This window comes from Phasianus colchicus, chromosome 1 (assembly GCF_987193195.1).
Source record: "Phasianus colchicus chromosome 1, bPhaCol1.hap1.1, whole genome shotgun sequence".
Taxonomy (NCBI): Eukaryota; Metazoa; Chordata; class Aves; order Galliformes; family Phasianidae; genus Phasianus; species Phasianus colchicus.
Window position 1 is genome coordinate 16,675,503 of NC_143436.1, and position 12,720 is coordinate 16,688,222.

The window sequence follows — 12,720 nt, forward strand, 5'->3', positions numbered from 1 at the left end:
TTACAAACTCCAGTAGTTGGTACAGCGAATTCGACAGCAGATTTCTTGCAGCAAAGCAAAATACTGCCTTTTGGCATTTTCACAGCAGACTTGAGCCCTTTGCTGGGGGAGTGTGTGGTTTCTGGTGCTCATTGCTTTTGAAGCTCAAGAACTGTGCTTTTATCTGAAGTGATCCTGCATTGGAGAGCACGTCTGTGGTTTTGGCTCCTGTGCTGTTTAGCACCTGTCACTTTGTAATCATGTAGTTAACTCAAGGGATGGAAAAGCAACTGGTGAATTTAAGGTGCTCCCACTGAAGGAGAGCATGGGTAAAACAAGACTCAGGAAAAGCTCTTAGACAAAGTAATAGCTGCAGACTGTGCTACAGGTAGGCAGGGAGGTAAGGTTGGTGCCTTTCTGCCTCAGAGGTATGTGGGAGGTGTGCTTAGAAAGCTTGTGCAGCTGATGAGGGCTGTTCTTTGTCTTTCAGTGCCTGTGGTCGCTTCAGGTCTTCTGTCCCACAGGCATAGATGTAGTCTGTCACTGTGCCTTAGGCCAAGCTTCTGTGAAATCTGTAACCCCGCTGGGGATTAATGGTGGGGCTTCTTTGTCCATGGTGTCTGTCACAGAAGCTGGCTGCACAGCACTGGCTTTCACTGCATACTCAGGGCTTTGTCTCTGGTTAGGAACATGATACCAAGAGTAAGCTTCCTGGTCATCTAATCTGAGTGTATTTGTTTGTCCCTACAATACTCCTTTTTATGTTTTGCTCCGTTGAAATAGATCTGTCCACAGCAGACCCTGCAGTCATGAATGCATGCTGTTTCACTTACTTCTATATTTAGTTTTCTCACGATGACAGCTATGCGTCTGGTGATAAAGTGGTGCTTTTAAGCTTCTATTTTAAATACTTGTGTGTTCAAACCATACTTAACTTCCCTCTCGTTCTTCCGTTAATGCCTTTTTCATTAAATACTTTTGTACAAGATCAGGTGCATCTGCAGCAGTGCTTACACAGGTTGGATTCAGTCCTGGCTGCCTGCAGCCTGGTGGAAGGAGTGTGTGGAGCCTTCATGTCTGGTTTTGGCTGTAGGCTGCGTGGGACCTGGGGAGGGGAGGGACGTTGTTCCTGAAAACAGCTCTTGTTTTCTCAGCCTCACTTTAGCAGGCCATGGAAATAATAGGATTTACTGAATGAGCTGCATACCTGCTCTCTGTGCAGCGCTAACTCCATTGTGCAGAACAAGTATTAATGAGTTTGTAAAGGACAGGTACTGCATTCAGACCAGAGATACGGGTGTGGTTTGTTCTTTTTTCCCTATTTTAAGTAATTTTTTTTTTTTTAGATCTAAGTTCCTCTACAGAGTCCCTGGATTCAGTACATTCCTCTTTTTAGTCAGTGTCAGAGTAAGCTAAATGTTCTGTCTACAAATTATTGATTCATCTCAGCTTCAAATATTTCCCTACATCATGAGTTCAGAGTTCTAAAAGATGTATTTGATGTGTTAGAGAAGCTGAGGCATTTTTAAGGGAACTCTCTCTTGCAGCAGCTCCTCACTGAGCTGTTGACATGGGAAGTTAAGTGGGCTTAATGCAGTGCCTCGAGGATGTAGTTGTGAATATGCCTGGTACTATATTTAACCTGAACTGATTTATTTGGCCAGTTTAGCTTTGGTTGGGAAGCAGAGGGGGAAGATGATGGGAAGATAGAGACCCGTTTCCACATTTAGACACCTGGCTCTTCTTTGTACATTGTGAGCTTCACACCTTTTTGAGATTTGAACTGGGTATAATCTGTTTTTGCATCCTATACCGAAGCTCTGTTTTTACCGCTTCAAATGGAAGGTGGCTATATGTGGAGAAGGATTTCCTTCAGCCTTCCTTTTTCATTATGTTTTTCTTTTGGTTAACTATCAACTTTGCCTATTCTTTAGCTGCTCCCTGTGTTTCACCTTCCCCTAATTCCGTGTGGATGTTTTCCTTTATGCACCTATCTTCCTCCTTCTCATGATGGTACACAAACCTTTATCCAAAACCATTTGATCCATTTGCCATCTGCTCTGTTTCATCTCTGAATGATCTCACATGGCTGGGTAAGATCCTGTGGACCAGAAATTAATCTTCATGCCTGCTTCACATGGTAATTAGTAGCAATGAATGGCTGGCTTTTACCCTGCAGTCTAGCTGAGACTGAAGGTGAATTATGTCTGAGGGTTCTGAGTAATTCAGGTTTACTTTGACCAAAAGGTGTGTCTGTAAAAAAATGAATGTAAAAGTAGCTGCATAACAGAGAGGTGTTTGGGAAAGATTGTTCAATCTAAGCTGATATTTGCTCAGTCATCTCCATGCTGCTCTACTGAGCACAGGGCATCAGGTTTTGATCTCTCTCAGCTAAGTCAGTAAGAGCTTCTGTAAATGCTCTCCTTGCTTTTCCTAAGTCAGGGAAATATTTAAGAGGAACTGCTGTTAGTATGAAGTCTGTAAACCAAACAGGTACATTAAGTGTTATTTATGCATTTTGAAAAGTCGTCTCTGATCAGAAATGTCTTTAGCCACTGACAAATGCTATCTTGTCACATGAGTAAGGAATGAGTTGTATGGGCTGTTTCTAAAGCCAGCCATCCCTAAAAATATCATCTAAGTCTATAAATTTGCAGAAATGACATAAGTCTGAGAAGCACTTTGGTGTTTGGGAAAAATGATCGCATCTTTCAGATCCTCTTTGGGAAAAGTTGGGGGATGGGATCCTGTGTAAACTAACAGCGACATACACTGAACATTTCTTTATGGGAAATCTGTGTTATGACTTAGTATTTACTCATGTTGCTGTCTTCATATGAGGGCTGAGAGCTCCTGTCTCCTGCCACCTACCTAATGCTGGCACTGGGACTCATCAGACCTTTCTAAAAAGGCAGGAGCCCAGCAGAGCACCTTGGAGTGCTCTGCACATCTCCCTTCCCAGCACAATGAGCCATCATGGGTTGGCACAGCTGCCCTGGCAACTGCAGCCTCAGGTAAGTTTTGGGGGAATTTGACAGACCTGGTATATAAAATTGCCTCAATGTTCCCCTGGCCTACAACATTTGGGAACATTCTGCAGTGTCCATCAGATTTCAGAGGTAACCTTTTCATACAGATTGGATAAACATCACAGCATCAGCACTGACTTTATAGTGTTAAAGAGTAATGAAAGGAACTGTGAGCTAAAGCTATCTTCTGTGTGCACAACTTGGTGTGAATCCCATTTGTGCAAATATTTGCAGATCAGCGTGTTGCTGTTAGCTCTTTTATCTGGAGCCTTCAAGCAGCAGCTTTTCCCCTGCTCCTGCTCTCAGAACTTCAGAGCTGGGAAAAAGAAGGCAAAGAGGGAGGTTTCACCTAGGGGTGTTTGGGCATTGTGTTCCGAGCAGGGAAAGTTGTAGGGCATCCACAAAGCACAGGCTGGAGAAGACTGGAGTTCTGTTGTACGTGTGGTCCTTTATATGCTCTTCATGTTACTCAACAGTTGGTAGAGCTGCATTATAATCCACTTTTTGCCAAAGAATATCAAAATATAAGCACCCAGTTTCAGCAATTTGTTCTTTTTAGGATGTATATATATATATATATATATATATATATTGTATATATATATATATATTTTTTTCCCCCACTGATACCAAAAAAGCCCTAATGAGAGATGCTTCTCTCCCAGCTTTCAGCATTTCAGCAGCCTCATTAGGTTGCTCATCACCAGATTGGTTGATGAAAGAAGAGCCAGGCACCTGGCCTGACTGAGGGCACGTCACGAGCTGTGCAGATGGGTGATGACAGGGGAGATGTGGTGGTGGGACAGTTGATAGGACTGCAGGGCTTGGTCTCTGGTTGGCTGTGCCTGCACCACGTGGAGAGCAGCTCATGGTCCCCTGGCACTGAAGGTTGCCAGAGCCAGGTGCTGCTCCCCTCTGGCTTGGTGAAACTGGGCCAGCTCCAGGTCAAGGCTCATCACAGGCAGCAGAAGCACCGAGGCTTGGCACCTTGTGTGCCTCTGGACAGTGGATGCAGAGGTCCATTCCAGCCTCAGCCCCTCTGTAATTCTGTGATCATGCTGTGTTGGGTCAATCAGGACTCAGGGAACTCTTCCTGTCTGCACTTTCTTTTGCTATCAGTGCAGCTGAGGAGCTGAAACTCCTATCCCTCTGCTAGATCATTGTTGAAATATAGCTAATGGATGAGATATGTAACCAACTTAAATTGGAGTTTTTGCAGGGAATGAAGTTCAGTGTGTTTCCCAGATGTTGGGTTTGATGCTCTCACTAGGAAGAACTATGCTGCCTTCATTCTCTCTCATTTAGTATGTTTTTAATGAGCAGCAGGCATCTTTCTCAGCTGCACTTGCCTGGTAGTTGATGCAGATTGTCTGTAACTGACTGGAGCCTGTTTAGCTGCAAGGGTGATGTGTCAGCTCCTGTGCAAGGGATGAAGAAGAGCTGTTCCATGTGTTGTGCTGTTGTAGAAGTCTTCAGCCACAAACAGAGCTCAGGTGGGTACCTAGGAAGACTTTACTAGAGGTTTTTACCCAATGTGCTTTCCTGTGAGCTCTCCTGATGCATTCAGCTCACTAATACATCTTGCTCACGTTCTCCCTGAACCTTGAGCACAGCCCGGTAAAAAAACACCAAGTCTGCCTGCTGGTGTGTTCAATAATGAAGGAAAGAAGCTTGGAGAGTGCATGCTGCTTCAGATCTGCTCCTCAGCAGTCTGCACGTGTCTGTGGGCTGTGAGGTGGGAGCAGCAGCTGGCTGCAGAGCGGCAGGCAGGCCTGGGGGAGGCCTCTGTGCCGTGTGTTTTCCATATGCACCCAGGCCAGTTAAAAGCATGGCTGCACCATCCAAGCAAAGCAGCCGTGGCAGTTCATCCAAGGGCACCGTGGTGCTGAAATGCTTTTGTGCTGATTTGAGGCTGAAGCCATGCCTGATTTCCAGCCCCTCCCAGTGCAGAGGCCTGCAGGCAGGATGGGCGCTGTGTGGCCCGGGGAGCAGCTCAGCTGTTCTGAGGAGACGTGGCTGCCCCACCACCAGAGTGCTCAAGGCTGGGTGGGATGATGGTTTGAGTGGGAGATGTCCCTGCTATGGCTGGACCTAAATGATCCATAAGGGTCCCTTCCAACTTTTGCATGGGTCTAAATGCCATCCTCTCTAAGACTTCTGCCTTCTTGTAGGGTTGGAAGGGCTGTTCCACAGAACTCCGGCATGGCTACTAAGCTATGTGTGCTCACAGGCAAGCATTCCTCTTCTACTTGCCCTCTGTTCTAATTAAGTGCCTGAATAGAACAGCTGCTTTCAGACACTAAGGGGACAAAAAGCCATACTTTGGGAAGCCTCTAAACCTGTGCTGTGCAACGGGGATGGACTCGTGGCAGAGGAACTTCCCAATGTCAGGCACAACTTGTGCCTTTTTCACAGGAGTTTTTATGCAGACAGTTTGTGGGGCATATGAACAGATGGGATTCATTATTTTAAAGTTTTCTTTGTTTTTAATGGTTTTATTATTTGTCTTTGAATCAACTTGCTTCTTCTTGTAACTTATGAAGTCTTCCAGAAATGGTGAAGGACAGGAGAGAGACTACAGAAGGCAATGATGGTTATTTCAGTGTTTCAGTCATTGTAAGAGTACAGAATTTTTACAAGTCAGGCAGCAGCAAGGGCTTTTTTTTTTTCTTTTTTAATAATATATCATTTCTAATAGAATTACCTTTAGCTTGCTGGTGTCTAAAGAACAACTAAAATAATGGTGTTAGACTGTGGGATATAGCATGGCAGATCATTTTAAGGGTCTGTCAGTATGGAACAACTGAAGGAGAAAGCAGAACAAGGAAGAGGATCTTTAAAGCAAAGCCAAACAAACCAGCTGAAATCTGAGGTACAGTGAGACTGCTGTCTTCTTCTGCACCACAGTTATGTGCTCTTCCAGTGTAGCATTGCCTTTTTGCTACCTGAATGTGTTATTTACCTCAATGTATTCTTCAGATCCTTCGTGACATACTAATTTTTTTCTATTTATGCCTCTTAAACTTTTCTTCAATAAATAAGAAGTGTATGCTTAGGGATATTTGGTGCTTTCATAAGAATGTTTGTATTTTCTTCTTGTTTCTTTCTGGTCTGCTGTCACATTCAAAATCAGAAGAAACTCAGCTTCCATTAGGAAGATATTTGGAAAAGAAAATAAAAAAATCACATTTCCTTTTGAGATGCCAAATTCTCTTGATAGTAGTCCTGACTGCTGCTTTGTTGCTATGGTGATTACTAGTCCATTTAAGCAGCTTTAAAATGGTAATGATGAGTAGGAAAAAGGGATTCATAACAACATCATTAGCATAGCTATTTCTGTGTGTTTCATGAGATTAGGAAATGGTCAAAGTCCAGTGAATAATAGGATGATTTATTTTCCATTTTTGTGGGTGGGTAATGCATTAATGGAAAACAGATTTGAGGCATGCTGCTATCACATGCATCAGTTTGGAGCTTTGTGATGATAAAGCTACCGGACTTCTGTGATGTCCTGTGACAGCATAAACCACCTTGAACTAATTAAAATACCATCCTTCATCAGTGGTGTGATGTCAGCCATGCTCTGTGAGAAAGCTGGCCCCACTGCTGCACTATCAGGGAAGGGGAATCTCTGAAGAAGTTGTATTGGTTCCCAAAGATTTTGGGGTCGGTCAACTTCTGAGCAGGCATGGAGATGACTGCAGGCCTCGCTGTAGGACAACTCCCTGCCTGGTGTACATCTTTTAAGTTGCTCCAGAGGAGGCTCAGATTGGGTATTAAGAGCAATTTCTTCTCAGCAGGAGTGGTGAGGCAGTGGCACAGGCTGCCCAGGGAGGTGGTGCAGTCACTGTCCATGGAGGAGTTCATGAAACATGGAGATGTGGCACTGAGGGATGTGGTTAGTGGGCGTGGTGGAGATGAGTTAATGGTTGAACTAAATGATCTTTTCAATGTCTCTTTGAATCTTTTCTTAGTGGGCTTTTCAAACCATAATGATTCTGTGATCTTTGCTAGGGAACTTTAAATGAGTGAAAGGTGTGAATAATGCTGGTGTGAGAAGTGCCTGGTAGGGTTCTTGGGACTGATTCCTCTGCAGGATGGCGTGGGGAAGGGCTGCCCTGGCTGGGACAGAAGCAGGGGATGTACTTTCAGGCAGCGTCAATGGGAGAAGCTGGATCTGTCCATACAAACCTGCATTTTTTTTAGTCTTTTGGTGACCACTTCAGAACACAGTAATTCCTTTACCCATTCATTTAGATACCCATTTACATTTAGAGGATAGAGCAAATGTATTTCTTACTGACAAGAATCAATTCACAGGGCAGTTCTGGTTGATGCCAGCAGGAGCTGTGATGCTCTCCAGCTTTTTGAAGGACACTTCCACTCTGCTGACAGGACAGAGGATGGGGGATGCTGTGCTGGCAAGGAGTGACTGATGTGGGTAGATGGCTGCCAGTTGTCCCATCAGCAAGCAGGACACAACAACAGCCTGACTCCAGGGATGAGAGCACTCTGCAGCTCCATTTCCTTACGGAATGCATCCTCTGCGAATTCATCCTTACGCAGCTCATGTACCAGGGAATGAGCTCCAAAATCTCTCACTTTATGGAACGTGTGTTACATAAAAGAGTTTTTTCAGTGACTAAAAACCTTAATAATGTTCTCCGGTGGCTGGGAGGGAGGGAGAATGGGAAGAATTAAGCAAAATAAGAGAAAAAATATGAAGTGCCAGACTGCTTTACTGGTGTCACTGATACTGCTTTGGCTTAAGACTGTGAGATGAGAGAAACTGAAGTCTCAGACAGCATTCTGTCACTGTTCCTTACTTTATCTCATAATAGCAATGTAGCTGTATATTAAATGATAGGATCTTGTCACAAAATCACAGAATTGCAGAAGTCGGAAGGGATCTCAGGAGATCATCATCAAGTCCAACCCCCTGCTAAAGCACGTTCCCTACAATAGGTGTTCAGAACAGCTTTTATGAATTTCAGGTTCTCTTTCCACAACCCTCAGAGCATCGCTCTCCTCCTTCCACCTCAGTGCTGCAGAAGAGTTAATGTCATTCAAAAACAGGAAGCCAAGATACACTAGAATTGCTGGACCTAAGAAGTCCATGTAGGTTAATGGCAGCCTCTGCCCACCCCTGCTGCCACCAACAGGCTGATGTGCTGCCCTCTGTGCTGCCTGTGGGTCTTGGGTGATCCCTGTGATTCCACCTCGAACAGCAGAGGGAATGGAGGATCCCCCATGTGTTTTCCTACATCCTGAAGAAGGAGGTGAGAACATCATTTTAATTTGAAGGCTGTACACTGTGATGTTTTTTAATCTCTACCATGTATATATAGCTTTTATGTGAATAGCAAAGCAAGAAAAACAGTATCAAAATTAAAAATACAGCAGTAGTATTTTTGTCCAGCTGAAACTTCATCATACATCTCATCATATAAGTGATGGTGTGGGGATAGACTCAGCTTGTCACTTCAGAGGCGGGCAAAGGGAAAGGTAAATTCAAAGACTGAGAAGGAAGGTGTTGGGTCACTATCTGTAATAACACATCTACTTCTGTCATTATTCCATCTCCAGGCTGACCGGTGGAATTTGTTGAACTGTGAATTTCTGTACACGTATAAAGTTCACGCTTCAGAGCACAGCACTGATTGCTCATCACAGGCCTGTGAACGAAGGCAGCTCCTGCAGAATTCAGTTCCTCTCTAATGAGCACGGCTTCACCAGAGGAAGGTCATGCTTGACCAATCTGGTGGCCTTTTATGATGGAGTGACGGCATCGGTGGACAAGGGAAAGGCGACCGATGTCATTTACCTGGACTTGAGCAAGGCCTTTGACATGGTCCCCCACCACATCCTTATCTCCAAACTGGAGGGATGTGGATTTGATGGGTGGACCACTCGATGGATAAGAAACTGGTTGAAAGGCCGCAGACAGAGGGTGATCATCAATGGCTCTATGTCCAGGTGGAGGCTGGTAACGAGCGGCGTCCCCCAGGGGTCTGTCTTGGGACCGGTGCTCTTTAACATCTTTATCAATGACATTGATGACGGAATTGAGTGCACCCTCAGCAAGTTTGCTGACGACACCAAGCTGAGTGGTGTGGTTGACACAGTTGAAGGACGGGATGCCATTCAGAGGGACCTCGAGAGGCTGGAAAGGTGGGCCCGGGTGAACCTGATGAGGTTCAACACTGCAAAGTGCAGAGTTTTGCACTTGGGCCGGAGGAATCCCAGGCATCCCTACAGACTGGAAGGAGAGGTCCTTGAGAGCAGCCCTGTGGAGAAGGACCTGGGGGTCTTGGTAGACGAAAAACTTAACATGAGCCAGCAGTGTGCCCTTGCGGCTCGGAAGGCAAATGGGATCCTGGGCTCCATCAGAAGAGGGGTGGCCAGCAGGGACAGAGAGGTGATTGTTCCCCTCTACTCTGCTCTTGTGAGGCCCCATCTGGAATACTGCGTCCAGGTCTGGAGCCCCCAGTACAAGAAAGACAGGGAGCTGTTGGAGAGGGTCCAGAGGAGGGCCACAAAGATGATCAGGGGACTGGAGCACCTCCCCTATGAGGACAGGCTGAGGGAGCTGGGCTTGTTCAGCCTGGAGAAAAGAAGGCTGCGGGGTGACCTCATTGCAGCCTTTCAGTACATAAAGGGAGCCTACAAAGAGGAGGGGAATCAACTCTTTGAAAGGGTGAGTGACAGCAGGACAAGGGGAAATGGTTTTAAGCTGAGGGAAGGGAGATTTAGGTTGGATGTCAGGGGGAAATTCTTTACGGAGAGAGTGGTGAGGTACTGGAACAGGCTGCCCAGGGAGGTTGTGGATGCCCCGTCCCTGGAGGTGTTCAAAGCCAGATTGGATGGGGCCCTGGGCAGTCTGGTCTAGCATTAGGTGGAATGGTGGTGGCCCTGCATGTGGCAGGGGGGTTGGAGATTCATGATCCTTGAGGTCCCTTCCAACCCTGGCAATTCTGTGATTCTGTGATTCTGTGATTCTGAGCTTGTCTAGAAGTAAGAAGAAAAAGAATTAAAGTCAGTAATAAATCACATATGTTTTATTTTTCCACTGTAATTTGTCTTTGCAAACATCTTAGGTTTCTCTCTCAAGAGTTTAACACACGACTGTATATTTTTCCCACTTGAAACATAGCACCAGAAGAATTCTCTTTTTGACAGACAGAATAATCAACAAACCTAAGCCCCAGAATGCTCATTTGTTGCCTGTGGTGTTTCAGTGAAGAACGTCTCCTTGTTACCAAATTAAGCAGCTTCCTCCTCTCTTTGACTAACAGATGAACATATCTGAAAGAATTTGCTATTGCATCTCCTCCATAGTAAATAATCAGGGTAGAGAAAACTTACTGCAAGGCAGTGAGGCAGCGGTGGGCAGCACTGTGCTTGCAGGGGAGCCACCAGCACAGCACCACTATTAGTGTGAAACGGGGCTCTTCTCTAGGGCTCTTCTCTAGTAGGGGAATTCAGTGCAGCAGAAAGGGACTTTCACATGGATGGCCCATGCAGGAACTGTGCACACATGGAATGGATCAGGAAGCATGCTGTACGGTAGGGGCAAGGATGAGAGGACAACGGGAGCTGTTTTCTGTTCAAGTGTATCAGAACTCTGTTATTCTTTCTTCTTCTATTGCAGTGTGCATTGAGGATGGCTGGATCCTCAATGGAGGATTCAGCTCTGCAACCGACAGCTGTCTCTTTGCTTGTGAGCAAGCGATGGTCTTTCTTAGGAGGCTCACAGCAAATAATCCTTTCAAATGGAATTAAACTCTACAGGTTTTAGTGTCGCTTCTTTGAAATCCGTTCTGGGGAATCTCTGGTGAGCATTTCCTTCCTCCCACAGAGCGGGTGCTGAGGGACTGGCTTAGGACCCTCTTCCCTTCAGTTGGTGCTGGGCATAAATGTTGTTTCCACCATCGCTAAAGTACTCCTATTTCTGTTTTTCATTATGTCTTCATTGTATCCTGGTGGTAAAATCAAGCAGCTCTATAAAACACATCTTGTTAAAGTAATATTCTCCATCCCGTGGGTCACTCAGTGCTTAGATTAGTCATGTTTATCTCCAAGGGTGCCATCAGCGAAGGTCGCAGTCCCCACGCTGGCTGCTCTTCAGAACTGCTTTTCTCATTACACTGCAGACTCAAACAGCCTTTTCTTTTTTTTCTTTTCCCTTTGATTGCTCACACAAGCCATTAAAAAGTTGATGTTTGCCAGTTCTTACCACAGGTATAGTCTGCTTTTAATTAAGCCTCCAAGCTACTGCAGATTGTTTATTTTCTACAGCCAAGCAGAAATTAGGTATTTCATCTCAGGGGAAAAATGGGTTCTTCAACATTTGTTGTTTTGTCCTAATGCAAGCTGAGCACAAACATCAGTACAAAATATCCCAAAATGCTGTCTAGTTTGGAAGCACTGAGGTGTTTGTGCTATAAGCTGTGATCTACAGCTTGCATATGCCTTGAAGTTGCAGCCCATGAGGGCACGTGGCTGTCCCATCCGCTCCCAGTGTCCCCATGGCATCAGCCTTCAGCTTTGCTACATCACAGCCAACAGCCCTCAGGAGGCACTGCCCATTAGGCAGCAGCCTGCTTTGTTTTCTCTCATTTGCTTCTGTGGGACCTCGTCAGCCCCCTGAGCACACATTCAGCATGTGAAAGGCTGAGGCCAGCAATTCCCAATTTTAAAAAGGAGGCTCGTGGAAGCCACAGCATTCCTATTTGATGGATTGACCTGTCATGTGTTCCTCCAGCTGCCTTCAGAATCTGTGCTGACTTTCAGTTTGCTCTCATGTGAGATAGGACCCAATTAATATTCTTGCATTTTGCAGGATTTCTTCTGAATCTGCTGCTATGAAATTCTTACAGAAAAAAGCTCAGAGAGAGAGATTAACCTGATGCAGAGTTTATAAAAGTACAGACCAAAAAGAATTCAAAATCTGGCTAAGATTAGGAGGAGCTCCTGCAGAAACTCAATATTATGCATTGCAAGAAGGATAATGCCACAGCCTGCAAATACTCTCAAGTCAGCAGAAATATAAAAGAAGTCTTCAGAGACTGAGGAGAAGAAGCTAAGCATGAGAACAGGCAGGTCAGATCCTTAACAAGTTGAACAACTTGAATAACAGACTTAAGTCATGGTGAAATACTAAGCTGGGGCACCAACAGCTCAGGCATCCAAGAACAGGTGAATGAAACTTTGGAAAAAACATTGCAATGAACAGTTTTGTAAAGATATCAGTGATCAGAAAAGGCTTGGATGTTCTCTTTGCCCACTTTTTACAGATATTTGTTAAAAAACCAAACCAAAACAAATGCATTCTTCTCCTGCCATTTAAAAGTAAACACACGTTCTGTGCTTCAACTGTGATTTCAGCATTTCATAGAATCATAGAATCAGCAAGGTTGGAAAAGACCTCCAAGGTCTTCTAGTCCAACCATCCACCTACCAGCAATACCCCCCCACTGAACTGCATTCCTCAGTGCCACATCTCCACTCTTTCTTTTCCTGAATCCACCTCCTCCCTGGGCAGCCCATTCCAGCACCTGGCTACTCCTGAGAAGAAATGTTCCTAATATCCACCCCGCGCATCCCCTGGCACAACTTGAGGCCATTACCTATCATCCTACTGAAGAGGCTGATCCCCACCTCACCGCAACCCCCTTCAGGCAGTTGTAGAGAGCGATAAGGTCTCCCCTGA